At 38.7% G+C, this 15,269-nt stretch overlaps 1 protein-coding gene across 2 annotated transcripts in view; it reads right to left on the bottom strand.

The window, feature by feature from the left end:
- The window catches only part of l(2)gd1 (lethal (2) giant discs 1), a 518,195-nt gene that overhangs the window by 339,545 nt on the left and 163,381 nt on the right, over positions 1 to 15,269 (bottom strand). The window lies entirely within an intron of this gene.

The raw sequence follows: 15,269 nt of genomic DNA, 5'->3' as shown, positions 1-15,269 counted from the left end.
TATTTTACTAATTTTTAGGGAATAAAGCACAATTACAAAACGAGGAGGCACGATTCATACACATAAACAAAGCTGCGCGCGTGTAGCAACTGAATAAATAACACCGTAAAGGCCGAGATACACTATTAATTAACACCTCCCATTTTACTAAAGCACATTTTTGGAGGTTACTACCATAAAACAATAAAAACAATTTCATAAAACAATAAAAACAACGCCCAGTTGCGTTTCTGCTAGTGGAACCTGTTATAAACTGGTAGTAAACTCCATCTAATTGCATTTGCGATTATATCGATAGCTGGAATTGTGTTGGTTGTTACGTTATTATGGTGAAATGTGTTTCCCCTTCAATGATATGAAACACAAATACATTTTCAGAATCTTCTTCATTCCTATCGTGTTGCGTTCAGTTGGGGTGATTCCGCGTTCGACTGCCATTTCTTGTAAACACAAAGGCGAATCGTGTATAAGCGAATTCGGTTCGTGTTATATAAGATAACGTTCCCCTATTTATAAATCGTGTATGATCGAATTCGTGTAATGCAAACACGTGTTATACGAGGACCGACTGTACATACATTTCCTCAGACTTCTTAGGCAATAATGCATAAACTAATGGAAGCGATATTTTGTCCTTGAATCCATGTATCGTATACAGCTGATAAAAAAGTAAGGTAACAGTTTTGAAAGTCCCATCGGCATAGTGTTCACGCTAACAACTGCAAATTTCTTTTCGTACTGAAAATTAACATACAATTGTCCTCGGGTCCAGAATCAAATTGTAGAAACAATTCTCCATTGCATGATGTTTTATATTCTTCTGTAAAAACTGTGTCTCTACGATGCGTTGGAAGAACTGGGCCATCAAAATTTCGATTTCTTATATTTTGGATTGTTCGTTTCATTGTATCTACACTTGGAAGCATAGGGGCTGCTGCTTGGCTACAGATTCTCGAAACATTTGAAATAATACTATGAGGCATATTATTTGTTGTTTCTGCATAAGTTCGAATGGTATCAAGAAGTTGTGCTGCCTCAACTACTGCTGCGTCTCCACAATGATTGTGCTCCTTCCATGTTTTAACGATGGTGTTATCTACCATAGTAACTCAAGTGGCCCATTTGGTTTTTCGGTAATTTTGACATTTCCAATGAATTTTTGTTTCATTTTGCCTGTCTTTATAAAACAAATGTCTACTAAAGCACAATTTCGGGTTTCCTTTTTCTGATTTCAAAAATTCCACCGACATGATGCGTTCACAAACTCAAAAGGATGAAAAATAAACTCAAAATAAGAAAATGTTGTGATTGCAAGAAATTATAAATATATAAGTACCTCCCTAATCGGCAAGCCCTACCCCCACTCACCTAAAACCGGACGTAAATCCTATAGAGAAATGTTGGCATTGTGTGGAATCTGCAGTTGCCAGAAAGAAACCAAAAACCCTTCGTGAACTTCAAGAAGCGGTAATTCGTGTTTGGAACCGTGAACTATCAGTTGATTATCTTCAGAAATTGACCTTGTCAATGTTTCGTCAATATGCTGCTGTCATCAGGGGCCGAAGCAGTTCAAATAAATATTAGTTTGCACCTAGTGAACTTTTCATTTTGTTTTATATTTAAAATGATAAAATTAAACAAATTCTGAGAACATTTCAGCCATAGTTGTCATGTTTACCAAAACTGTTTTATAAAGGTTGCAAATGCTCATTTTGAATATTTCGAGAGCATCTGTGAAATATTACTTAGCGTTGCCTTAACTATTAATAAATATTTTTTGACCAGGAGCATTATCTAACAGAAGCAAAATCTTGAAAGGAACGTCGCTGTCATTCCAATATTTTTCAACCTCAGGAATAAAGCAGCATTTAAACCAATCCTCAAAGTGTTATCCATGCTCTCTGGTTCGATCGTAAATACAAAGGGAGGGTAGCTTTATTGATGCCCTTAAATGCACGAGGATTTCCAGAATGGTACACAAGCAGTGGTTTTAATCTGTAATCTCCCACTGCATATTAGCCCTAAGTAAGAGCGTAGTACTATTTTTTTAAAATCTGGCAGTGTATTTTCATCTTTGGCAATGTATGTTCGATCCAGCATTTTTTTCCAATACAGAGCAATCTCATCAACGTTAAAAATTTGCTGCATTCAATAGCTGCCTTTAACGATAATTTTTTCCAACACATCACAAAATTTCTCTGCAGGGGTTCACCATACTTATCCTTAATATCTTTATAAATACTTGTTGCTTTTGCATGAATGGTCATTAGACTCAGGGGCAACCGCTTCTGAATCTGATTTTCCATCCGTATTATTAATAGCTGTTCCACTTCGATATAGCTCTTTTGTGATCACTGTTGATCTTAAGTGCGTGTTATCCTAATTCCCTTGCAATAGATAACGAACTTTGTCCTGCTTCGTACTTAATCATTTTCATCTTCATTTCTAAATCAATTTTGTTTTGTTTCCTGGCACTGCTAGCACTTGCACTTTCCATTGGTCCCTTTCCCTTCATCATCGTAATACACAAATAGGAATGAAGAGAAGTTTCTGAAAATTTGTTTTTTATATGATCGAAGATTTCAGTGAAGGGGAACTCATTTCACCATAATAGCGTAAAAACCCACACAATTTCAGTTATCGGTATTATCACAAATGTAATAAGATCGAGTTTACTACTCGTTTATAATTATATGCACCAACAGAAAAGCCCAATAAACAGGAAAGAGCAAATTGTTTTATGGTCGTGACCTCCAGAAATGTGCCTTAGAAAGATATCACAATGGCGTTCAAAATTAATTCTTATAATGGGAATATATGATAACGATGAAAGGGGAGTGCAATTTCCATTATACATATAAGCTTTTAGAGAGAGAAATAGTTTAGTAATATAGCAAAATTTTCAACTTCCAAGGCCTTGGAATGAATTACAAAAAAAAAAAAAAAGAAACCAATGCATTATTGGGTTCACATTACGATATTTTCACGATACCTCCATTTATTTCTACGCAATTGCATAAAATATGTTTCCACGATTTTTTAAGTTTGCACTGGCCGACAAAAACTTATGTAAAGTCGGAGAGTTCCTGTATATATATTGGAATTATGTCAAATGATATTTAGGTTTAAATATTAAACGGCATAAGTATTGTAAATATTGGCTCCAGCATTAATGCTATTGTCTGTGGACAATTAGACATTATACGTGCATGGGTTGTATATGTACTTAACTTATTTATACATTATTATTTTTAAATTACGGTACTATTTGGGAGCGTCAGGTTTGTAGTGACCTCAACGAACTTGCAAGTTATATTTAAATCTAGCCCTGGTATGGATAGGCTTATCTCCCAAGTAACATCATAATTTAAAAATATTAAGGTATAAATAAGTTAAGTATATATATATATATATATATATATATATCTATATATATATATATAAAAGAAGGAAAGAAAAAAATGTCTGTCAGATGTCATGCAACTGACAAAGGTAACAATATTAAAAATAGAAAACTTGAGTATTTGAAGCAATTTGAAAATGAATCACTAGACAATGGGTGGGAAATTATGTTAATAATCATCAGTTTTTAGGCACATCAGCAACTCAGTCATACTGTGCCATTGCATATTATGTCTGCAAGTGCCAATTTTCACATTTTCACAGGCCAATTTTCACATTTTGTGGGCTGGAAACTGCACAACTATGTTGACAAGGCCTTCAGAAATTCCTCCAGTCTGTGACAAGAACCAGATCGCTCCAAAAAAGGACGTGTCAAGTTAGCTATACTGTCATAGAGGACCATTCATTAACAACCAAATGCTTTTAAAAGAATTCTGTCCTGAAAAAGAAAAAAAAAATGGATTTCAGAGCATTATCTGGTCTGAACACTTCTATAACTGGAATAATATTTTTTAAAGTAATGCTGGTTGGTTCAGTATGTGCAACAGTATCAAAAGCTTTTCTGAAATCAAAGTATATGATATCAAAATTATTTTGTGCATCCAGTTCCTTTGTTACTGTGTCACAGTATCCATTCAGATTGGTCAGACAAGATAATCCCTTAACAAACCCATGCTGTGACTATATTCATGTCTAGATGGTCCTGCATTACTTCTTTAACCAATGATTCCATTATTTTACTTGGAATAGAAGTCAAGTTTACAAGTCTATAATTATTCATTTCGCCATTTGATCCTCCTTTATGAATCAAGGATATGCTCACAAATCTCTAGTCCTTAGGAACCTCCTCTGAATCCAAGGATGTTCTCATGGTTATGGCTAATGGTTTATTGACCTCCTTTCCTGCATCTCTCAATATAATTGGACAGACCCCTTTCGCAGCCACCTTATTTATGTTTGCCTTCACCAATTTGTCTTCCACTTTCATTTAGTTACCCGTAATTTTATACATTTCTTTAGCATTTCTACCTCTAAAAACTTTCCTCATACGTGAATGTAGATGCAAATATCTATTCAGGCTGTCAGCAACCTGAGCAGATTTGTCAATTGTTGTACTATTCATACCTAGTGGAACAATGCGATTCATCCTATTTGTTCTAGTGGTTACATAAGTAAAGACACTTTTGTTACTTTTCTTTGACAGAAACTTCTTGTGATCTCCTTTAACTTGCCTAAATCACTTTGTGGCTTGATTTCAAGCTAGTTTATACATACTGTAGGTTTCTCTGTATAATTTATAAGCATCCCATGCATTTTTCTTCCCTTAGTCTCACCAGATCATCTCATATCCATTTGGGTCTAAGCCTGAATGGCATCTCTTGGTATACAAAGCCTAGTAGTTTCTATGGTCACTTTCCCGAATGCTTCCCTTTAAAATTCACTGTTGGTAACACCATCTTTGGTTCCACTGAATAGATTTTAAAATCTATCACAACCATTATGGTCACTTTTATTAAAGCAAAAGCCCTTACCTTTTCAGTTGACAATAGCTACATATATCTAAGTAAATAAAATATATATATCAATAAAATTGTGATCACTGCCACCTAGTGGTTCTTTTATCTGCAGATTCTTAATGTATGTAGTCACTGCTAATAATCAGATCAAGAGTATTGCTTGTTGGACTTGATTTGCTGTTATTTTGCAATTTTCTTACATTTGACAGTTTCTCCAAAGAACGCAATTAATAAAAAGTATAAATGAAACAAAGGAAACATGCTGATGAAATCTAGTATAGAAACACATTATTTCATAAAGCATAAGTACCTTATGAATTTTTGAGTAATAAACACATCATTTCTAAAATACAGAAATTAATTTATACATATAACTGAAAATGAATAGGTAACAAAGGGAAACGTAGACATTAATAAGATTCTATGATAATCACTGACAGTCTGTTTCAAAACGACAAATGAATCAACTACTCTTCTCCACAATGATCCCAACAATTGATTACCTACTGGCTGAAGGCAGTAGGTGATCAATTGTTGTGAGCAACAATCCTGACTCAATTTGAATTTATGCCCCTCATGTGAGTAGTCGGAACAAGAGGAAAAATCCCACCCTACAATTTGCAAAACTGAAGACTTTCTCATAAAGAGAAAGTCTTCAGTTCTGCAAATTGTAGGATCCCCTTTGTTCCATTCACTAATGTTTTTGCCTGCCTCTGCACTCGTTCCAGGTTCACTATATTCTTCCTAAAATGAAGCCTACTGACTTGTATGCAGTACTCAAGATGTGGCCTAACCATTGCCTTGTATAATGGGATAATCACCTCCGCATTAGCATTAGTTGAGGCATACGATGCTTATGCAGCACCAGCCAAAAAAAAAAAAAAAAACCTCCCATTTCACCCCTCCATTCATTTCAAATGCCTGTCCAGCTCAGCCTTAAATTTATTTCGGCTATCAAATTCCACAACAAAAGATGGATGACTGTTCCATCAATCAACTACCCGTGGATTACAGACAAATTTCCACATATCTATTCTACAACTGTCTTTCCTCAATTTGAAACTGTGACTCCTCAGGTTCTTAATATAAGCAAGAGAAAGGAATCCTGTCATTATTCAGCTTGCTCAACACAGGCACTGCAATTTGCAGAACTTAAGCCTTTCTTGGTAAGAGCACCCTTTGTTCCCCTCACCAATCTTGTTGCTCTTCGTACTTGTTCTAGCAACCCTACATCCTTCCTAAAATGAGGCCTCCAGCCCTGCACACAGTACTCTAGGTGTGGTCTGACCATTGCCTTGTATAAAGGGATAATCACCTCCCTGTCCCTGATAGCAAAATTCCTATATATCATTGACAAGACTCCATGACCTGCCCTAGCAGCCTGTCTGCACTGCTCAGCACACTTCATATTTGACTGCACAATGACCCCCAAGGTCTTTTTCACTTTCCACTTCCCTGAGTGTAGAACCACACAACTGGCACATTTCTCTTTGGTTATTACTACCGAAATGCAGTATTTTGCATTTGCCAATATTAAACTTAAGTTGCCACTTCTCAGCCCATTTGCCCAACTTATCTAGATCCAGTTGGAGCAGCATATTGTCTTTGCTTATTGAGGTACTGCTCATAACATCAAAGGCAGATATTGTGGGGATATCAGAGACGTCGTATCACACAGAAATAAGGAATGAAGAACTGGAATTTGGTGAGTACAATGTGTACAGAAAAGATAAACAGGATAGCAAGGGAGGAGGGGTTATGCTATTAGTTAAGAAACACATAAAATTCAAGGAAGTGAAGCCAGTCGACATCGCTGGACAGTGCAGTGTCGAGTCAGTTTGGTGTGACATAAGCACTGGGAGATCAAAATTGAGAGTAGGAGGGTGCTATAGGTCTAATGACTCTGATGAGTATAATAAGAAACTGTACAGGCAAATAGAGTGGGCCAGTAAATCAGAGAGTCTTATGATGGGGGATTTTAATTTCCCAGATATTGAAAGGAATTTGTGGTTTGGTCACTCACACACTAGCAAGGCTTTTGTGGATTTATTGGATGATTGTTTTCTACATCAGCATGATAATCGGGAGGCAAGTAGATTGAGTAATAATTTTGATCTGATTATCAGTAGTAATTCTTCATGCATTAAGAATCTGCAGATAAAGGAACCACTAGGTGGCAGTGATCACAGTGTACTGAAGTGGGATTTACTCAAAGAGGCGACTACCATCAGGGATAAAGGGAAGGGTTTTTGCCTTCGTAAAGGTGATTACGATGGTCTGAGACAATATTTAAATTCTATACAGAGTGACTAACTGATGATGTTACCAACAGCAAATTCCAAAGGGGAAGCATTCAAAGAACTTATCTTGGAAGCTACTAGGCTTTACATACCAACTAAGAAATATTGTTCAAGGTTTAGGCCTAAATGGATGTCAGATGAACTAATGAGACATATGGCAGAGAATAAAAATGCATGAGATACATATAAATTAATGGGTGACATGGAAGCCTATGATAGATACAAGCTGGTCTGTAACCAAGTCACAAAGGAGATTAGGCAGGTAAATGCAGATTATGAGAAATCCTTGGCAAAGGATGCTAAGAAAAACAGAAAAGAGTTCACCTATGTAAACTCTAGAAGGAAAGGGATGAATCAGATTGGTCCACTGGATACTGATGGTTCAACAGCTGAGGATCCTGCTCAGGTGGCTAACAAACAAAATGAGTATTTTGCATCTACGTTCACACATGAGGAGTTATTCAGGAAGGGGAATGCCAGAGGTGAAGTAAACTCTGGCAGTGAACTAGATGATTTTGTAATAACTGAGAGGAAAGTGGAGGAGAAATTGTTGAGGATAAACAGAAAAAAGGCACTCAGGGTGGATGGGATCTATCCAGCTATATTAAAAGAGGCAGCAAAGGAAGTAAGCAAACCATTAGCCATAATTATGAGAGCTTCTTTAGACTCAGGTGAGGTACCCATAGACTGGAGATGTGACCCCAATTCACAAATGAGGATCAAAGGCTGACACAAGTAATTATAGACCTGTAAGTTTAACTTCTGTTCCAGGAAAATTAATGGAGCACTGGTTAAAGAAGCACTGCAGGATCATCTAGACAAGACTTCAGTTATAGCTCGGACACAGCATGGCTTTGGTAAGGAAAAGTCTTGCCTAATAAATCTGATTGGATACTATGATGCTGTCACAAAACAAGTGGATGCAGGGAATAACTTTGATATTATATATTTGGATCTTAGAAAGGCTTTTGATACTGTTGCACATGGAAGACTGCTGCACAAATTGGAGCAGTGTGGCATTGGAGGCAAATTGCTGCTATTGATAAAGGGATGGTTGAGAGGGAGAAGACAGAGAGTTGTAATCAATGGACACTGCTGATCGTGGACTAATGTTATTAGTGGAGTCCCTCAGGGTTCAGTGTTGGGTCCATTATTGTTTTCTGTATTTATAAATGATACTGATGATGGTATATGAAGCTTAATGTCCAAGTCTGCAGACAATACAAAGGTTGGCAGGGTAGATAAGGGCACTACTGATGCTATGCTGCTGCAACAGGATCTGGAAAGGTTGAGCAGATGAGCTGAGAGGTGGCAAATGTAAAGTACTACAAATGGGAAACAATAACCCCAGAGCAACGTATCAACTCTGTGGTACCACACTGACAGTGGTAGAGAATGAAAAGGACCTGGTGGTAATTGTGCAGGCAGATATGAAGTTCTCTGAGAAGTGCAGACAGGCTGCAAGAGTAGCTCATGGTGTCTTGTCAATGATATACAGGAATTTTTCTAGCAGGGATAAGGAGGTGATTATTCCCTTGTATAAGGCAATGGTCAGGCCACACCTTGAGTACTGTATACAGGTATGGAGGCTTCGTTTCAAGAAGGATGTAGAGCTGCTGGAACGAGTACAGAGAAGGGCAACAAGATTAGTGAATGGAACAAACGGCTGTTCTTACGAATAAATGCTTAAGTTTTGCAAATTACAGTGTCTGGAGATTAGGCACCGGCAAGGTGATCTGATAGAGGTGTATAAAGCCTTGAATGGTTTGAGCATGTTCAATGCCGATGGGATTCTTCCTCTTGCTCAGAATAATTACCTGAGAGGGCATAAATTCAAATTTGAGGAAAGACAGATGTAGGATAGAAGTGCGGAAATTTGCCTTTAGCCAGCATGTAGCTGGTTGGTGGAACAGACTTTCATCCCTTGTTGTGGAAGTTGATAGCCTAAATAAATTTAAGGCTCAGCTGGACAGGTATTTCGAACAAACAGAGGGGTGAAATGGGAGTGGTTTTTTTTTTTTTATTTTTTATTTTGCTGATGCTGCATAAGCTTTCTTTCTTGCATCATATGCCTCTACTAATGCTAATGCTGCCGTTAACAACCCTGTCAACCTTCGTATCATCTGCAAACTTGGACATTAAACCTGATATGCCTTCATCAATATCATTGATAAATATACAAAACAACAATGGGCCCAACACCGAACCCTGGGGAGCTCCACTAATAACATTTGTTATTTGAAGACCAGTGTCCATTGATTAGCATTCTTTGTCTTCTCCCACTCAACCATTCCTTTATCCATTGTAGCAACTTACCCTTAATGCCATACCTCTCCAATTTGTACAACTTCCATATGCAACAGTATCAAAAGCTTATCCCTCCTAGCAATGTTTATATCACTGACAAAATGAAAAGAGCTGTCCTGGCAGCCTGTATGCACTGCAAAATTAAATTCATAATTGACTGCACAAATATTCCCCCCAGGGCTTTTCATTTTCCACTATCTTGAGTATAGTACCACAAATTTGGTACGTTACTCTGGGATTTCTGCATTTACCTTGCACTTATCAATGTTAAGCTTCAATTAACATTTCTCAGCTCACCTGCCTAATTTTTCTAGATAATTTTGTAGCACCATAACTTCAATATTGTCATTAACCACATTGCAACCATTATATCATTTGAAAACTTAAACATTAAGCCTGATATATCTTCATCAATATCATTAATAACTACAGAAAACAACAATGGGCCGAGCACTAAACCCTGTGGAACTCCACTAATAAAATTAGTCCAAAAAAGATCAAGCAGTGTCCACTGATAACTGACCCCTCATCCAGAGCAGTAACTTGCCCTTATTACTTGCAGTATCTTGTCCTAGTTACTTTCCATAGCCTCAATTTGTACAGCAGTATTTTATATGAAATAATTCTCACAATACATGCAATATAAGGGATTCAGGTCTGGAGACCTTGGTGGCCACTTCATTAGTGAAATATCCTTGCTTTAAAGCAGTAGCACAATGTGGAGAGCATTACCAACTATTGCATAGAACTGGGGACTGGCTATACCCCTAAAAAGTCTGACACAGGATTTCTCTCTCTCTCTCTCAGTACTTCTTTTGGTTCAAATGACATGTTCTTGACTCCAGTTGAAACGGGGTAAAAATCATAGGTTGTGCAAACAGACCCCCCCCCTCTTCTCTCCCCTTCAGCCTATGGGATGGTTGGTTGTTATTGTTATTTGGAGCATTAGCAACTAAGGCCATGTTGCTCCGGGGACATGCGGTTGTCATTTCCTGACCTTTCCGCATCCTCCGTATTTGGTGGTCACGGGCTCGAACCCTGGTCTGATCAAGAAGCGTGTGCTACGCACTGTTGCTCCTGCCCACCTGGCTACAGAAGCGCCCCGGCCTATGGGATACAGATATTCTACCCTAAGAGATGGCTGAAACTCAGATGAGAGTTACTGTGCTTACAAACCATCCACCAATGAGGAGTGTATATAGTAGTAGTAGTAGTGGCACATGATGCAAGAAAGCAAGTGTAGGAGCTTATGCAGCATCAGCCAAAAAAAAAAAAAAAAAAAAATCACACCATTCCCTCCAAATGCCTGTCCAGTTCCTCCTTAAATTTATTTAACCTATCAACTTCTACAACGACAGATGGAAGTTTGTTCCAGCAATTAACCACCCGCTGGCTAAAGGCAAATTTCCGCACATCTATTCTACATCTGTCCTTTCTTAATTTGAACTTATGTCCCCGTAGGTTGGTAATCTGAACAAGTGGAAGGATCCCATCAGAATTCAGCGTGCTCAACCCATTCAAGGCCTTATAGACCTCAATCAGATCACCGCGCAGGTGCCTAGTCTCCAGCCACTGCAATTTGCAGAACTTAAGCCTCTCTTGGTAAGAGAATCCCTTCATTCCCCTCACCAATCGTGTTGCTCTTCTCTGTACACGCTCAAGCAAATCTACATCCTTCCTAAAATGAGGCCTCCAGACCTGTACGCAGTACTCAAGGCGTGGCCTGACCATTGCCTTATACAGAGGGACAATCACCTCCTTTTCCCTGCTAGCAAAATTCCTATATATCATTGACAAAACCCCATGACCCGCCCTAGCAGCCTGTCTGCACTGCTCAGAAAACTTCATATCTGACTGCACAATTACTCCCAGGTCTTTTTCATTTTCTACCACCTTAAGTGTAGTACCACACAGTTGGTACGTTTCTCTGGGGTTATTTCTACCCATATGCAGTACTTTGCATTTGTCAAGGTAGAACCTCAGTTGCCACTTCTTAGCCCATCTGCCCAAATTATCTAGATCCTGTTGCAGTAGCACACTGCCATTACTGTCATTAACAACCCTGCCAACCTTTGTGTCATCTGCAAACTTCGACATTAAGCCTGATATACCTTCATCAATATCATTGATAAATACACAAAACAACAGTGGACCCAACACCGAACCCTGTGGGACTCCACTAATAACATTAGTCCACGAAGAGCAGCACCCATTGATTACCACCCTCTGTCTTCTCCCACTTAACCATCCTTTTATCCATTGTAGCAACTTACCCTTAATACCATTCTGCTCCAATTTGTACAGTAGTCTTCCATGCGCAACAGTGTCAAAAGCTTTCCTGAAATCCAAGTATATGATATCAAAATTATTTTTTGCATCCAGTTCCTTTGTGACCACATCATAATAACCAATCAAATTTGTCAGACAAGACTTTCCCTTAACAAACCCATGCTGTGTTTGAGTTATCGCTGCAGTCTTGTCTAGATGATCCTGCAATGCATCTTTAACCAGCGACTCCATTATTTTACCCGGAACAGAAGTTAAACTAACTGGTCTGTAATTACTCGTGTCACCCTTCGATCCACCTTTGTGAATTGGGGACACATTTGCACATCTCCAGTCCGTGGGAACCTCCCCTGAGTCCAAGGATGCTCATAATTATGGCTAAGGGTTTGCTTAGTTGCTTTGCCGCCTCCTTTAAAATAACTGGATAGATCCCATCCACCCCAGGTGCCTTTCTTATGTTTAACTTCAACAATTTCTCCTCCACTTTGCTCTCAGTTATTACAAAATCATTAAGCACACTGCTACAATTTGATAACCTTCTTCCATTTTCAAATTGTAATAATTCCTCACGTGTGAATGTAGATGCAAAATACTCATTCAGTTTGTTTGCTATCTGAGCAGGATCATCAACAGTCGAACCATCGATGTCAAGTGGTCCAATCATATTCATCCCCTTCCTTTTAGAGTTTATATAAGTAAAGAAATCCTTGCTGTTTTTCTTAGCATCTTTTGCCAAAGATTTCTCGTAATCCGCCTTCGCCTGCCGAACCTCCTTTGTGACCTGATTACAGACTAGCTTATATCTGCCACAGGCTTCTGCGTCACCTGATAATTTATATGCATCCCATGCATTTTTCTTCTCTGTCACGAGTCTCATTAGTTCATTTGATAACCATTTAGGCCTAAATCTTGAACGATATTTCTTAATCGGTATATAAAGTCTAGTAGCTTCCACGATTAATTCTTTGAATGTTTCCCACTTAGAATTTACTGTTTGTAACATCGTCAGTTGATCCCACTGTACAGAATTTAAAAACTGTCTGAGACCACTGTACTCCCCTTTACGGAAGCAAAAACCCTTTCCTTTACCCCTGACGGTAGTTACCTCTTTGAGTAAATCCCACTTCAGCACACTGTGATCACTGCCACCTAGTGGTTCCTTTATCTGCAAATTCTTAATACACGAATGATCACTGCTGATAACCAGATCAAGAGTGTTACTTTCTCTGGTTGCCTCTCGAACATGCTGCTGCAGAAAACAATCATCCAATAACTCCACAAAAGTCTGACTAGTGTGTGAGTGACCAACCCACAAGTTCCAGTCAATATCTGGGAAGTTAAAATCCCCCATTATAAGACATTCTGATTTACTGGCCCACTCTATTTCTCTGTACAATTGTTCATTGTACTCATTCAAGTCATTAGGCCTATAACACACTCCTACTCTTATTTTTCCTTTCGCAGTGCTTATCTCACACCAAACTGACTCAACAGAGCACTGTTCATCTATATTAACTGGGTGCACTTCCTTTGATTTTATGTTTTTCTTAATTAACAGCATAACACCCCCTCCCTTTCTGTCCTGTCTATCCTTTCTGTACACATTGTACTCCCCAAATTCCAGTTCTGCATTCCTTATATCTTTGTGACACCACGTCTCTGCTATCCCAACAATATCCGCCTTTGATGTCTTGACCAACACTTCAAATTCATCAAATTTATTTACTATACTTCTAGCATTGGTATACATGCAAGCATACATGCTCCTATGCCTATTCCCTGTTACCCTAACACATCCCATATACCCAACTATTCCATGATGACTGCCATCCGTCCCTGAAACCCCCAACACCCCTCGCTCCAGGTCGCTTCTTATTCTAATAGAAGTTGTGCAAGAATCACCTTCACCTCTGCCTGCGGTTACTGTTAAACTATTAGTCTTTGTATCCCCCCAAACTAGCAGTTTTCCGACCCACCTAACACTGCCTCGATAGCATCAGCAAATATTCTTGCACCCTTTCTATTTAAGTGTATCCCATCCCTGTAGAAGCAATCTCTCCTGTTAACAAGTACAGTCCAGGCTGAAAAAAATTCTACCCCTTGAGCCTTGCACAATCTTTCCAGGGCCAAATTGATCGACAAGGCTCTCATCATGTACTCCCTCCTATCGTGTCTGGGCAGAATTGCAGACACTTTCAAATTCAACCCTATTTCACGGCTTTTTTTCAACAGTGACCTGTACTTGTTGAGTAATTCCGCCGGTCTCCTACTCTTAATATCATTAGTACCAACGTGTACAACTATATCACCTTTTGTGCCCTTGAAAGATGATATCCGCTCTACAACGTCATCATCCTTTGCCCCTGGCAGACATACCCTGGTCCTGTTCCACCTATCCTTTTTACAAAATATATTCCCCGTCTCCCTGACAATAGAGTCACCAACAATAACTAGTTCCTTTGGGACCAGCGCATTCTGCTTTGGAGATTGCCGCCGTGTTGCCCGATGCCCAGGAGTGAGCTCTGGCGTTGAGGTGGGCAGCTGAGAGCCTGATGGGCCCCTCAATTTAGATCTTTCGAGGGCATCCACCCTGTCCTTCAAACTCTCATATAGGCCCATAACAACGCTGAGTTGTCGCCTGATTTCCTTACACTCCTTACATTGCGCACACACAAAGACATCCCCCATGGCAATATCATGTTCCGTTCCAGAGAGTTCGGCAAACATTTCACAAGTTGCACATTTTTTTAGGCTGTGATGCGTTGGAGAATTGCCCCCCTCAGTTCTCCCCCCGATTCACAGCACTCCTGCCACTTTGTGCCCGTTGCTTTGCTGCTCTAGTCTGGGGCATGGTAGTTTAAATTAATAAAATCAATAAATTAAATATCAATAGAAACTATTAAATAGAAACAGTGAAGCGTATTACTATATAATTATGCGTTAGAGCTACCTAGCTACCTCAATTAAAAAATTTGAATTCCCTACCACTATATCCAAAAACAATGGCTACAAAATGGAACGAAATAACGGTTTTACCTATCGTAAGTAAAATCCACAAAAACTCTTTATCTAAATTAAAAATAAAAAATAACCAGCGTAACTATAACTATATGACTACGTATTAAGTACAATATAAAATAACAATCATGTAAATAAAAGGCAAACACTTATCGTTTTTGCGGAGCCTGTAACTGTCAGCTGTAACTTTTAAAGAGATTCAGCGCCCTCGCTGAATCTCTTTATACAAATGCAATATCACATTTAGGGAGATGGTCAATCAAAATCTTTACTAGCTCCATTGGCGATTGGTCCATTTTCATCTTGACAACTGATTGCTAACCCTGTGGAACTCTCAAATTGCTGGATCACCAATATGGTGTTTCTATGCCAATGGATATGAAATTTTTGTCACACATTCTTGGTATAGGCACACAATCAAACTGTGTGACTAAGCCAT

This window comes from Mastigoproctus giganteus, chromosome 5, assembly GCF_048544385.1.
Source record: "Mastigoproctus giganteus isolate SK-2022 chromosome 5, ASM4854438v1, whole genome shotgun sequence".
Taxonomy (NCBI): domain Eukaryota; kingdom Metazoa; phylum Arthropoda; class Arachnida; order Uropygi; family Thelyphonidae; genus Mastigoproctus; species Mastigoproctus giganteus.
Note: the sequence above shows the minus strand (reverse complement) of the source record. Positions and strands in the feature narration are given on the sequence as shown.